We start from the raw sequence: 15,314 nt of genomic DNA, 5'->3' as shown, positions 1-15,314 counted from the left end.
ATCCTTGGATTAAATCTCCTGGAAAATACAGAATTTCTTAGTGGTTTAGACAGGGGAGGCTAAACAGACAGGTTTAGAACTTCTTGCTTTGTTTACTGACTTTGATTTTTCCTTTTTCTGGTTCTGACCATTGTGTTTCCTGTTAACCTCTTGGTATTCTGACCCACTCCTGGGGCCTCATGCATAAATGGTGTGTACATACAGAAATATTGCGTACACCCATTTCTTTGCACATTTTGAGATATATAAAAACTAAACTTTATGTAAAGCAGGCTAATTTTCACGGTAGCCCACTACCTTGCATACACACGTTTCTGCTCAATTATGCATACTGGCAGCACCCAGCGTCAAAGCAGTGCTCCTGTTTCTGTGTCATTTACAATACCTTTTTTTCTCATATTCACATCAATGACGTGGGATTTATCAAATGCACCAAAATTAATTGCATATTGTTTATAAATTTAATTCACTTGATTGTAATTATTCTATAACAATAGCCAAACTATTCCAACTACCATAGCTGCTTTAGCATTGTTAGAACACATCGTAAATGGAAGAATTAGAATAGAGTGCATATTTATAGATGATGATGACTGGCTTCTAAGTTGATTTCGATTTCCAGGTGCTATTGTCTTGGAGATTTGAAGTAAACTGTTGCTGGCTTTGCAAAGGCAGAGTTTGAGGAATTGTGCTCTACCTGCTCCTTTCCAAGTTCTGTCCACTCTTGGGTTTTTAACAACAGGACCTTTTAAAAGTGAACTTGCTGACGATCTTGTATTTCACAAACATCACTAAGTCACGCCATGCCAGCTGTATAGGATGATATTATCCACTTGTCATCCTGATAGGTAAGATTTACCTACACTGTGATTGAACTGTGAAACATCAAACCGAATTTTGTAGCAACACCCAGTTTTACAAATGTAATTGGAGCAGTCTGCCCCACAACTTACATCAGCCAGGGATGAATCACTAAAAGAATGAGCTGGCATTATATCATCTGTAGCAAGAAAGCCTATAAAAACGGCAGCTCTGCACAGTCACAGGTGCTTTTTCTAACTAGTGGGGCAAAAGGCAAGAAGTCCTTTTAAAAACAGCAAGGCACCTCAAAGAGCCATGTAAAGAACAAAGAATCTATCTGTTGTGGCACTTGGTGCCAACACTACTCTGTAAAAGTGCCTTTAGAGAATTCATTTGCTTATGTAAATAGAAAGAATTTCCGCTCTATTAATGTGCTGCTGCATAGTCCACAGAAAGTATGTTGCATTGTACAAGAATGTAAGGTGCTGCATAATTTTGATGTATTTCATAATGCCCTTGAAATATGTGTACTTCAATTTAAAGTCTGAATATTTTCAGTTTTAATATAAATTTGTCATTTAACCCTCTAATATAACTACATGGAGGGCTAGATCCCTAGTAAAAATGAAAAATAAAGTCACATTTTTCATCACTATCCTTGAAGTAGAATAAAATTACATCCCATGTGCTTATGTTTGACATTTTGTCATTTATAATTTTCTGTGAATGACTCTTAGAGGGCTAGAACTACCAATAAAGAACCAAATATCAAAAATGTGATCATATTTGTGATCTGCAACCCTTGAAATTGCATAAAATGACACTCCACATGTCTCTATTACTGATCCCCTTTTTTCTGAATATTTCAGAAAAGGAGTAACTTTAACCCTTTGTATCCCATTAGGATGTAAACCCCTTGGCATCAGTTGATGGGGCATGCACAACTTCAAGTCCTTCTGATCATTTTTGCTGAAGATGCCTATTGGTTTACTCTTTATCATAAGGGTGTAATTTCAAAGAATTCAAAATTAATTCTTATGAACACAATATGATCTCATGAAAAGGAAGTATGTCAACTCCTTTCAGTTTTTTTTTTCCTTGACATTATGTCTTTTTCTTTTTATTTGTTCCAGGTTGCCTTCATTGTTGTGGACTCTAAATTTTCAACTGTTCTACTGCATAATTGCCTCATCTGATGCATGGTCATTATTAGTAGTTTGTATACGGCCATTTGCAAGGCACAGTTTAGTTTTAAGAGTTCATTGCTAAAACATGTCCCTCTTGGTTAAAGTGAAAGGTTCATGAAAGTACAGACTTCCAGGAGAAACCAACGAAATAGAAGAAAGTGGAGAGTCTTAGAGTACACTTACTCAGCACTGTGTAATCAGACATGTCACTTAGAATAGCCATCTTATTGATTAAACAGTCTGTTCAGTGTTATACACCCAGTGTATGTGTGAGCATGACCTGCAATGGACTGGTGATCTGTTTAACCCTGTCTGATGATTAGTGCCTTCTGCTGCTGGCATAGGCTCCAGCTTTCCACCATTGTACAAATGGATTAAGAGGGTTTTGAACATTACTGGATGGATGTTCAGTTCCTAGTTCTCACTGTTAATTAATTAAATGTTTCTGCTGCCAAGTGTTGAATCTTGCCTGTTTTGCCCCATTGGTTTTTATGAATTGGAATTAATTTTGTAAAACTAACTAGCTACAGCCACATGAAATAAATTTGAAGCTGATTTGGCAGTTTGTTGTAATCTGTGATGCAATAATCTATTGCACTGTGTAGTTAGCACTATGAAGACTAATGTGCTAGGAGGAGAATATTACAGAAAAAGGATGGAGAGGTATTTCAGGAGACGGCAGAATTAAGATCAAAGACCAGGGGCCTCACGTATAATGGCGTGTATAGAATTCACACTAAAACATGCCGTTTGCCATTGTCTTTTAACAAAACACTGAACAGAATGGGCTATATTGATTCAAATATGCAAAATACTGGGAGGAGTCGAGGTGGGGATGTAGACGCCTGCACAAGTGTTAAATTTCAGTTTCATTGGAGTTTATAGAGGGGAAGTGCGTGGCAATTAGAGTTTGCACATTTTTATGCAACTGGATTTTTTTGTGCATATGCACATTCCCAGGTTTGTCCAGGTTTTAGTATGAATTCTATACACAGCATTATACATGAGGCCCACGATGATTGCAGTGGGTTCTTTTCATATTAAATGTAAATGCACCTAAAAAGGCAAAACACAATAAATATTGTAAAATGTTTTTATGTAATGAGCATTAATTGTGATTTTAGATTCTTTAACCAAATTGAAAATGACTTCCAGACAGTGGCCAATAAATCTTCTTCTTCTTTCAGCTGCTCAGATTAATTAATTAATAAATATTAATTCTATAATTGGTTTATATTGGTATATACTCTACAAATTGCTGCAAATTCACTTGAAATGCAGTGTCCCAGCCTACTTAAAGTAGGATAATGTTATGGGGAGTCAGTGGCTATATCGGCAACATTGGGTGTGACCTATGAAACAACTTTTAGCTTGTCTAAATCAAATGTGAAAATACACAAGGGAGCAGAAACAGAGAGCTGGAGTTTTAATCAGTATTAATCAGTATTAAGCATAGTTTTGTATCTGAACATTTTTAGAACACTCTAGACGAGAACAGGCCATTTAGCCCAACAAAGCTCGCCAGTCCTATCCACTTATTTCCTCCAGGAAAACATTAAGTCGAGTTCCAGTGGACAATGACTGTTAATTTGAAAAAAAGCAAAAATAAATGAAAGCAAGAGGTTGACAGCTTTCTGGAGATGCAGAATGGTTTCTCTGTGGGTTGAGATCCGTCTTGTCCAGACGATGGTTCCAAATGAATGAAGACTTCCAAGAAGTAGGTGCTTTAAACAGTCAGAGAACCAGAAGAATCAGGGCTACCAAGGTCAGGATCAGAAGTGATATCAAGCACATTCTATAGGTTAGTGGAAACTGGGTTACTGGTTTTATCATATTCTTAATCTTCCCCACTTCTACCAATACCCATGAAGCAATTCCAATGCTCATGTGTGTAATACAAGGCACACTTACTTACATGGGGATAATTTTAAACCTAAAATGACAATGTATGGAATGTGGTAGAAAAACTGGAGTTCCCAGAGTAACACCCAGACAGACATGTAGAGAACTTTAAAACTCCACACACCTATAGTTAGGAAACTTGGTGTCAGCACCTGGCTATGCCTTGTAGTACACAGTAAAAGGAAAATTTACTTTTTGCAGAGCTCCAGATCTCTACAAGGGTTAAGAGTGACTATTATTACAGCTGGGATTTCAAGAGAATACATTGGAATAAAATATATATCAATTGTGTGTAGCCTACATTAAGAAAATTTAAATTTATATTCTTGCTTTTTCTATATTTGTTCTTCTAAGACAGGGAATGTTATAGATTGTTACATGGACGAGCAAAAAGTAAGGTGTGAATCATGAGGATAGCAACGCATTTACAGTGAGAGGAGATGTGTTCTTGATAGAAAAAAGTGTGATAAGTGCTAAAGGAGCAGAATGTGGATATCATGAGACTAGAAAACAAGAGACACCTTTATTCCTATAATGTAGGAGGCTGGTGCGTCAGCTCACCATTGGGAAATTACAATCATACCTTATAATATCAGTAAATTTCTGCTCTCTTGATGTTCACATTGATATCCAGCTTCTCACTATACTTTCAACTGCCATGCCTTTAATCTTCTGCTATATATGTGTGTAGGTTAAGCATTCCAACTCTAGCTAACTTATTTTCTCAGTTAAAGGCAATACATATAAACATGTATGTGGATCCCCATTTGTGTGCACAGACAAAACAGTGCCACTTTGACAGCAATCCAAAACACTGCATTCATCTGGAGAGCTATCTGCATATCAGATTTGTCTGCTTTGACTCTTAGTGTGCTCTAAAAGACATGATGATCACATACTGCCAAACCAAAACACAAATGAGTAAAGTGTGCAATAAATGATACAACTTAAAAACACAGTATGAAAGGTATGCTGACGTATATGGGGGCCCTTATGTTGTAGCTGTCATTTCAAGGTATGCTCCTCTTAGTCACACCTGTGACACCTTCTTCTGTCTTCTTCATGAGGTCACATCCATTGCTAAAGAAAGTGAATTACTTCAAATCAAAGTCTTGTCTTGAACTCAATTTAATGTTGCTTTTAAGCTGTAATATATTCTGTATTCGTTATTATTATTATTGTTTGGAAATGATTGCTTCCAGAAAATGTCTTTGAATCTGTATCTTTGCTATGTTTATTGTAAAAACTTTTTTTTCATATTTTCATGATTGCTCCTTTTGGTCTTGTTTTTCTGTTGTTGGTTCTCCCTAATTACTATTCTCCAACTAAATCTTTTACAATCTGCATCTTGCAAAGCCATCCTGCATCCCTTGGCTTCACTTATAAGAGTTACAATATAATAGACCCCAGTAACCCCAAGACTATTTAAAAGAATGCAAGTAATTCGTTTTTGAAGTTGGTAACTTATAGAATTATTAGACATGTGGGAGTCAGAACAGCAAAATGAAATCTAGGAATGTTGCCAAGTCATGAAAAAGGTCGGGTGCATGAACAAACAATAAAGCAGTCGAGAGGGAGATCCAAAGCAGTCGACATGGTGAAAGAGTTAAAGAGAAATAGCAAAGTACAAAATTTGCACTTGTTAATGTGACCTGAAGATCATATAGGAGCTTTACGAGTCACTTTTATCTTTTTATACATCATTAACAGGGTGGAAGTGTGTTGTCGCAAGGTTTACAGAAGCTGTAGTTGGACTAAGTTATTGGCTGACAAGAGAGATGGCATGACATACTGTCTCTGCTGCTGTGGCTAACATGAGCCTGGCAAGGATTAAATGGGACTAAAAATGGAGAGTTAGACAGAAGACTGCCTTCCAGTCTCCCGTGGTGAGATAAGCAGGAAATTGTGAAGGGCTAATGGACTTCCTCTTGGCAAAACTGTTTTTATATTCTTATCCTGCCAATAACAGATCCTATTTATTTTTATGGCTTGTTACTCGTAATGTTTTCATTCAGCCATGTCAGATCATTAATTTTTTGGTTGATTTTTCTCCTTTCCAAGGATATCATCCAAATAATTTTGCAGCTTGAAGCGGATGAGTAATTCTCAGTCCTTCACTTTTTTGTCTTCAGTTTCCTTCCAAATATTTTATTACACTAGATACTTCATGATAAATTCACACAAATTTAAATTGAAAAATTTAGATGGAGAACTGCTGGATTCTTTATTGTTTCCATCTTATTGCTACTAAGGAGCAATTAAAAACAGTAAAATAAAAAAGGCAACTAAGGGTGGTTAAACTTAACAAGCAAGGCAAATGAAATAAACCATCAAAATGTTTCCTGAACAGTAAGTGCTTAAACAGGCAATAATTGACTTCTCATTAAAACTTGGGTTGGGACAAAAAACATCAGCCACTGTGGGCTGCCAGGACCTACTTTGCAGACCCCTTGGTCTACACAGTCATTCCAAGTACACTTTGATGCTGCCTGCAGAATGGAGTGGGGCTGGATGCTTGTGGCAAGGTAGATATTGGAGCTGTACAATCCCAATCTGAGTTATTTCCACAGCAGACACTGCTTTCTGTTCTGCAGCCTTACTGGTGAGGTGCATTCATGTGCTGGATTTCTCTCACCTTCCTTGTCAAGTGTGTTACTCACATGTCTCCTCACAGATCCAAAACACATTGTGAAATAGTTGGAAAGTTCCATAAAAATGAAAAGAAGTGATAAAGAATAGGTAGAGCATTGTATTAAACATTATTAGGCTTTGTTTTGATGACTAATGTTATCCATCCATCCATTATCCAACCCGCTATATCCTAACTACAGGGTCACGGGGGCCTGCTGGAGCCAATCCCAGCCAACAAAGGGAGCAAGGCAGGAAACAAACCCCGGGCAGGGCACCAGCCCACCGCATGACTAATGTTATTATAATACTAATTCTGTTTATTTTTTTCATGTAGTTCAGTATTACTTGAACAAAAATGGGGTCAATTTTGAGGCCAAGGAATGCTTTCCATTAATTTTTTAATTCACATTTCCAATGTTTTCCATTTATTTTCTTTACAATCTTCATGTTATGAAAATTTACTTTATGAAGCTGTTTTCAGAAACACATTAGCTCCTTCGTAAAGTGGAGGTGGCCAGTATGCTTCTCTTTTGAGCGCCGACCCCGCTGAATTAAGATTCAGTCATTGAGATGTCTGGTCACGCTGAAGCTTCAAGCTGTAGTAATCATGTGATACAAATCAAATGCAGAAACAAGGCAGTCTGAGTCATTTTATGTATGTAAAAGGTTTTTTTTTTACTATATGTAAAATATGGGGGAGCATAATGGTGTAGTGGCAGTGTTGCTGTCTCACAACAAGAAAACTGGCATACAGGGTGCTTCCTGCTTAGAGTTTCCCAGGGTCTGCAAAAATTATAAATATCCCATGTATTGAATAATTAAAATGAGGTACAGCTCTTATAATACTGAAATCCAGTAAGAGCCATACTTGCTTTATACACACATAGGTGTTTGCTTAGTTCTGTTAGAAGAGGAGAATATACAGTATAGTTAAATAGACTGTTATTGGTGATGATAGCTAAGTATGGCTCATCTTAAGGCTAACATGTAAGTGAAACATTCCAATACACAAAACACACTGTGATAAAACCAGGGGTGTCAGAAAACTCCAAACCCCAACACGAACACACCTGCACATGTCCCGGGTTCAAATAATGGAAGGTTTTATTATAAATACCTCCAAAAGTAACAAAAGCACACATACAAGTCTTTCTATTCACAATCTTTTCCTTCTCCCTACCGTACTATCCTCCGCTACTCAAGCATTGCTTCACTATCTCCCAGCTCCAAATTGGCGTATAAGTGAGTGCGGTCCCTTTTATTACAAACCTGGCAGTACTTCCGGTGCCAGAGCGAGTACCCGATGAAAGCATCGCCTGGAAGTCCATTACAATAGGGAGCTTGTCTCCCTGCGGTGACCTCTTGTGGCACCCAGTGACCCCAGCAGGGCTGCTCTGCTGGACTGCATCTACTGGCATGTCTTGCTGGTTTCCTTCTGTGCACTGACATCAGAGGCTGTGCTATCTAGTGTGCTGGGGAAATAAGAAACCTCCAGTGATGTCTTTCTTTTGCAGTGTGCTGTCCGTCCATCCCTTTTGGTTCTTTCTTCCAGATCTGATCCCTTCTTCCTCTCCGGCCAGAATGACTATATGCTTGTTGGGACCCTCCCATCCAGGTAAGGAACCGTCCCCTCTTCTGGCAGAGATACCCTTCAAGCCCAATGTATGCCACAACATAAAATGATTAAGCATAACATTGGTATAGAATCCTAAAACTGTATTTCAAGGAGAACAAACCCTTTCTCTGTGTTCTTTATATCTTTACAAACTGTTTTTCTTTAAATTCATACTGCAAGTTTTTTAAAAAATGTACTTAAACTGTGGAATTTTTTGAATTACCTGTCCTTGTCAGTGCTTCAACTCTTATAATAATAATAATAATAATAATAATAATAATAATAATAATAATGCAATGTATTTATATAGCACAGACATCTTAGGAGCTGTATAATTTTGAAAATACCGTATATACTCCTATAAACGCCAAGTCTCTTATTGTCGCCGGTCTCTAATAAGCGCCGGGCTTCAGAGGGGACATGGCCAAATAGTAGTCAGTCTCTTAACAGTAGCCAGGTCTTTGATATTTGCCTACTAGCGCACATTGTAAGCGTCTGTATCTTTGCATGTGTAATACATGTGCATGTCAGCATGTTACATATATAAGAAACTAGCAAAATACCCGCGCTTCGCAGTGGCGAAGTACTGCCTTAAAATTTTTATTAAGAAGAAAATTAAACCTTTTTAAAATGAGGGAAAATATGCCAATAATTATTTAAGGATCTCTTTGTATACTACATTGTGAGTTCGGCCCTCTGGTTGTCATATGACCAAGCTGTGCGCTGAGCTTACTCTTGAGCATGCAACATACAGTTGGCCTTGTGAACAGTAATCTTGTTTCAGATCTCAAAGCTTGGATTGCTGCTGTCATAATCGGTTTGAGTTTCATGGTTTGCTTCAATTACGACAGTATTTGCAGGACTTGTGTTGAAGTGACATTTGGCATCTGTCAAGTGTTCTAAGCATACAACCGGTTTCATCGATAACTTCACATCCAGCTTTTGAGAGTTTAAACATCCATAAACATCAAAGTGTCCATTATTCAAATAGTCACCTGTGAACTTAAGATGTTTAAGAGGCATTGGCGGTTGTCGAAAGGTGTAAAATATTTGTCCATTTCAGTACACTTGAAAGCGACAACCGAACAATTCAGTGGAAGCCATCAACTCACATGCAGAACCATAGGTGAAGGGCTTAAGCATTTCACTCTTCTAGTGCTCCTGTGTAGTATAATTATCTCTTGTACCATCATCAGTCCATACCTTGAACCTGTCCCAGTCATTCAATACATAAGACACAATGTTCCTCCGGATATCAAGAGTGAGCCTGATATGGCCGTGCAATATGTAACAAAGAGAATGGAAAAGGTAGGTGCCATCTCCGGGCATGGAAAACCACTCGGTAAGTGACAGTTCTTTGATCGATGTTGATCACCTCGATAGACATGTTAATGGGGGTACGGTTGGAATGATAAAGGAAATGGTTACCTGGACAATGTAAAGTAAGTCTAAAATACCTACACAATAACTATAATCGCAATAAATTAAAAATAAAACAGTGGAGAAGCCGTGGATTAAATAAAAAGGCTGTAGTTATCAGCATGGAGACGTGAATCCCATGGCGAAGCAAGGAAGGGAATGTAGAGACCAGAGTGATGGACAGCCTTATATAGGCAGGCAGCCAACAACGTGTGAGGCGTTGGGATGGGGGACCCAATGCCGCCTCACACGGTGACCGAGCTGCAGGCTATGGATGTATATGTGTACGTAACTAGGATTCAGTTAGCGTTGGGAACCCGCGTACCAAATTTCTTGAAGATGGGACCATAAGTAACAAAGACCGTTAAAAAGTTCAATATGGCGGCTGACAGTGGCATCATACCACCAAAATAAGTACGTACATTGGTTTCGGTTAGCGCAGGGAAGCCGCCTACCAAATTTTGTGAAGATGGGGCCATAAATAAAAAAGTTCAACGTGGCGGACGTTGTTGACCATTATGACTGTTATGCGTAGAATTTCGAAATGAAACCTGCTCAAATTTTGAAAGTAAGCTGTAAGGAATGAGCCTGCCAAATTTCAGCCTTCTACCTACACAGGAAGTTGGAGAATTAGTGACGTTGGAAAGTTCAATATGGCGGCTGACAGTGGTGTCATACCATCGAAATAAGTATGTACATCGGTTTCAGTTAGCGCAGGGAAGCCACCTACCAAATTTCGTGAAGATGGGGCCATAAATAAGAAAGTTCAACATGTCGGATGTTGTCGACCGTTATCGACCGTTATGACCGTTAGGTGTAGAATTTCGAAATGAAACCTGCTTAACTTTTGTAAGTAAGCTCTAAGGAATAAGTCTGCCAAATTTCAGCTTTCTACCTACATGGGAAGTTGGAGAATTAGTGAGTGAGTGAGTCAGTCAGTCAGTCAGTCAGTCAGTCAGTCAGTCAGTCAGTCAGTCAGTCAGTCAGTGAGGGCTTTGCCTTTTATTAGTATAGATACAGCTATACCGATTTCAAAAACTGCTTCATTTTCGTGCCGGGTTGACCAAAATACGGACAAACCTGGAAGAAGAGGAGGACGATAGTGAACTAGACAACAAGAAGCCATCATTGCGGATTCGGACGACGAATAGCAGCGAAAGGTACAGAAAGACATTTCCATTTATCTTTAACAGTCTTATGCAGCATGTGAAATTCAAATAAAGTAGCTGTTTGTAATATTAGCCAATATTTTTGTGTACCTACATGTACCAACACGCGCAAAAAAATATTGCATTCTGAAGATTTTTTTTTTTAATAATGGCCGGTGTCTAATAGCAGCTGGTCTCTATTAAGTGCCGGGAGCAGAGTCTAGTTTTGCAAATAAACGCTGGAGGCCACTATTGGAGCATATGCGGTATCAGCAAAACACTTGATTGTTCATGGTTATGGAAGACAGAGAAAGGGTCTGTAAAATGTATTTCAGCACCCTGATGCCAACCTAAAAATACATCAAAGATGAAAGCGATAATGGTGAACTGAGCTAACTAAAAATCATATTAGCGGTCTTTCCTCCCTCATTCAACCCATTAATACTTGAGCAATGTATGATGACTCATGTAGTTCCCAAGTAAGACCATTTTTTTGATTTACATATCAGTTTATTAAAACAACATTCAAAGGCCTGTTAATATACCATCAGTAATTATAATAATGTCTGTAACCTAAACATATCCCTCATCCAGTAAGTTTTCAAATTATGGCAGTTTTCCACAATAAAGCACTGCAAACAAAGTGCCCATTCCAGTGTCTTCTGGAATAACCTGAATTGTGAGCTCATATTTTTTCCTCTCAGAAGAAATATATACTACAATAGAACTGAGCTTGTGATTTTCAAGGGAAACCTCATCCTGATATTTTAATCATAGTACAACAAACTGCATTAATGCTATTACTTTGCTACTAAAAGCAGAACACACAGCTGTTGTCTTGGCAGAAGGCATGCTGTACTTGAACAAAGCCAGCTGGTCCAAATATTGTATTATTAAATGATTTTCCAGGACTGGACACCGCCATTTATAACAATAACCTCATTACCTTCTAGATTAAAAGATCCCAGGGTTTGGAGTAGGATTCCAGTTAATTCTTTGCCCCAAACTAAAACAAAAAAATGCACTGTGAATAGCCTTACAACTGACAGAGTTGTGAGGGTCCACTTAGTTATTGGTGAAGGGGAGAGTGTACTACAAGAGCTGGCTCAGTGTCAGAGCTACTCAATTTGTGACAGAAGCACTCAAATACATGACAGTGATGCTTTGTAAGAAGGGTGTGAAAAAGAAAAATGGCATGGTAGATATGGAGAGGAATGGAGAAAGAGAACGTAGAAGGCCAGCAGAGAAAACTGGCTTAATGTGTAAAGTAGTGTGTGATGTGGATGTACTGTAAAAGATGTCTAAAGCTGCAGCAGGACACTGCTAAGCAACGTCCAGGATCTAGCTGAGGTAGTGGTGGTCACATAGTATGGATTACCAAAACTGGGCCGTCTCTCTAGTGAAAAAAACGACCTTTGACTGAAGTAATTGCTTGCAGAAGAAGGCAATGGGCATAAAATGTGCCTCTAGGAGGAGTCAAGCATTTTTTCCAAAAATAGTGTTATGATGTGAACAAGAATGTACTCAGCAAATCTTCTTATAATATACGCTATCGTGGCTGTCCGTTTGCCTGTCTGGGATTTTAAATCACTTGTAGCTCGCAAACCGTTTTACCTATTGAACTGAAATTTGGTACACATATACTACGTGATGTCTACTATCTGCTTTCGGGTGATGATTGACCTCCTTCCTCTTTTTACTTTTGTTTGATTTTATTGTAGAATCCACTCTCGGCAGCTTCCCGAAGGGTGGCCATGTGGCGCATGCGTACGGGCACTGTTCTCATCCCTACCACCTTCACTGTCACTTCCCTTACCTCTTCATATCTTAAATCATTCTTGAGGCAGATTGAAGACTTAAGTGCCAGCTATTGTGAAAAATTAAAGAAAACATACTAATTGCAACACAAACAATGACTTAATCAATTTTAATGCGTAAAGATGCAGACAAAAGAAGAGAAGATGTAGAAAAGAAGAGCTGCTCAGTAAGCAGCAAGTGCATCAACCTCTGGGCAAATGAATGCTAAACGTACAGAGAAAGAGGATGAAAACTATGAATGCTCAAATTAAGTGTATTCGTTACTGTGCAGTGCGCTGTTACTGGTAAATGAATAAAACAAGTGACACCTTTCTCATTGAGTCCTAACCATTGGCATACACCTACACTGTCTAGGCTCAGTGCCACTGGCACAACACTTTCCATCGTGTTGCTCTTTTTCTTAAGGTGTGGTGGATCAAATGAAAAGTCACCAGCTGGCCCTGGAGATCTACTTATACTGTATTGGTGGAGCACCATTCCGAATACTTGCCCTAAATTCTGAAGCAGGTGGTAGAGAGGCAGAACCTCACTGCACCAAAATAGGCAGAGGATGGTCACCCTCGAGAATGTCTCTGCAGTGAGGAAGTGTAAGATGATGGCTTTAAATGAACGGCAGACCCATGCAGGTTTTGACATTTACAAATCTGCCACGAAAAGGTCACCTTCTTATTAGAATCCTTTATTACCAGGGAGGAAGAAAGACTTAGGAAATGTCAACTCTTTTATCTCTTATTTTAAAAAGCCTTTGTCCGTTCCGCTGGGCTGCGATCTCCGGGCATAATCAAGATGCAGTTTTGGCTTGTCTGTGTCTCATTTTATCTCATTTCCTTCTAGGGACGACAACGACTCAGGGAGATGTTTATGTTGCTCTCTGTCTGCATGATGTGAACTTTATGTGGCACACACGTCTTCAGTATGGTAAAAGGGATGGGGAGAGGAGGGACAACAAACTCTCTGCTTCCTTCCTTAACAGAAGAACGGTACAGGGTATCTAGGAAGTGCCTGGCTGTCTCCTCTTAATCAGTGTAAATGGGGGGAGAGAAGGTAGATAGAAGACAGAGCTCTGTTTGAGCTCCAGCATCATCTTCACAATGGCACTTGTTAAGGTTCATGAAGAGAAATGCCCTGTGATATTTCAGATTGCTCTTGGATGGGCACTTTCATCACATGACAGTGAGGCTCAGTTTTATTATGTGGATGACAGAGAGCACTCCCTTAGGCCTGAATTGCTTCTGAAGGAAGAGTGTGCTTCTAGGTGTTCTTAAAACTGAGCACTGCCCCCTCATACAGTAAAAACGAATGATTCAGAGGATGAGACTCTTGCATCGTATGGGCAGCGTGGCCTGACTCACAAGTTTGAGCTGTGGAGTCCAGCATGTACAAAGTCCCTGTCATTTTTAGACTATCGTTGCCTTGTCTTGAATTGTTACAATAACATTAACATTTCATCAAAATTCATTACCTTCAGCATAACAGCTCCCCAGTGAACTGTGTCAAGCTCATTATTGTGGATTCCTCCCTGAGCGGGTCCAAGCTCCTCTAGAGGGCTCAGCCGGAGCCACCGTAATAATGATTAAATTGCTGCCGAACGCATGGCTGGACACGCTGGCCGATATGCAGCAGCCTGCACCGTACCATCTCTGACATGCTGATGGTGCCGGAGCAGAAGCATGACAATGCTGTGCTTTTTTCTACTTTTATTAAGATTCTGTCTGGTAGTTTATTTTTTTTTCCACTCATTTTTTTTTGACACAGAAACTGCAGGCATTGGCTGTATTTCCCCAAAGCACTTTTCCTTCTCTTTAATTTTCTCGCTATTTTACACCCATCTCTCTAATTTCTGAATCTGCATTTTTTAATTGCTGTACTGAAATGTGGTATCATTCTTTTTGCTTAAATTGTATAAATAGGCTTGGGCTTGCTCCATAATCTTCATGATAGATAGATAGATAGATAGATAGATAGATAGATAGATAGATAGATAGATAGATAGATAGATAGATAGATACTTTATTAATCCCAAGGGGAAATTCACATAATCCAGCACCACTATACTGATACAAAAACAATATTAAATTAAATTGTAATAAAAATGCATTTAAAAACAGACAATAACTTTGAGTAATGTTAGCATTTACTCCCCCGGGTGGAACTGAAGAGTCGCATAGTGTGGGGGAGGAATGATCTCCTCAGTCTGTCAGTGGAGCAAGACAGTAACAAAAGTCTGGCCCTGAAGCTATTTCTCTGCTTGGAAATGACACTGTTCAGTGGATACAGTGGATTCTTCATGATTGACAGGAGTTTGCTTAATGCCTGTTGCTCTGCTACAGATATTAAACTGTCCAACTTACTCCTACAATAGATCCTGCCTTCTTAACAAGTTTGTCCAGGTGTGAGGTATCCTTCATCTTTATGCTGCCTCCCCAGCACACCACCGCGTAGAAGAGGGCACTCGCCACAACCGTCTGGTAGAACATCTGCAGCATCTTATTGCAGATGTTGAAGGACGCCCACCTTCTAAGAAAGTATAGTCGGCTCTGAGCTTTCTTATACAGAGCATCAGTATTGGCAGTCCAGTCCAATTTGTCATCCAGCTGCACTCCCAGGTAATTATAGGTCTGTACCCTCTGCACACAGTCTCCTCTGATGATCACGGGGTCCATGAGGGGCCTGGGCCTCCTAAAATCCACCACCAGTTTCTTGGTGTTGCTGGTGTTCGGGTGCAAGTGGTTTGAGTCACACCATTTAACAAAGTCTTTTATTACCTTCCTGTACTCCTCCTCCTGTCCACTC

Source organism: Polypterus senegalus, chromosome 6 (assembly GCF_016835505.1).
Source record: "Polypterus senegalus isolate Bchr_013 chromosome 6, ASM1683550v1, whole genome shotgun sequence".
In the NCBI taxonomy this organism is placed as follows: Eukaryota; Metazoa; Chordata; class Cladistia; order Polypteriformes; family Polypteridae; genus Polypterus; species Polypterus senegalus.
This window is presented reverse-complemented; position numbering follows the sequence as displayed.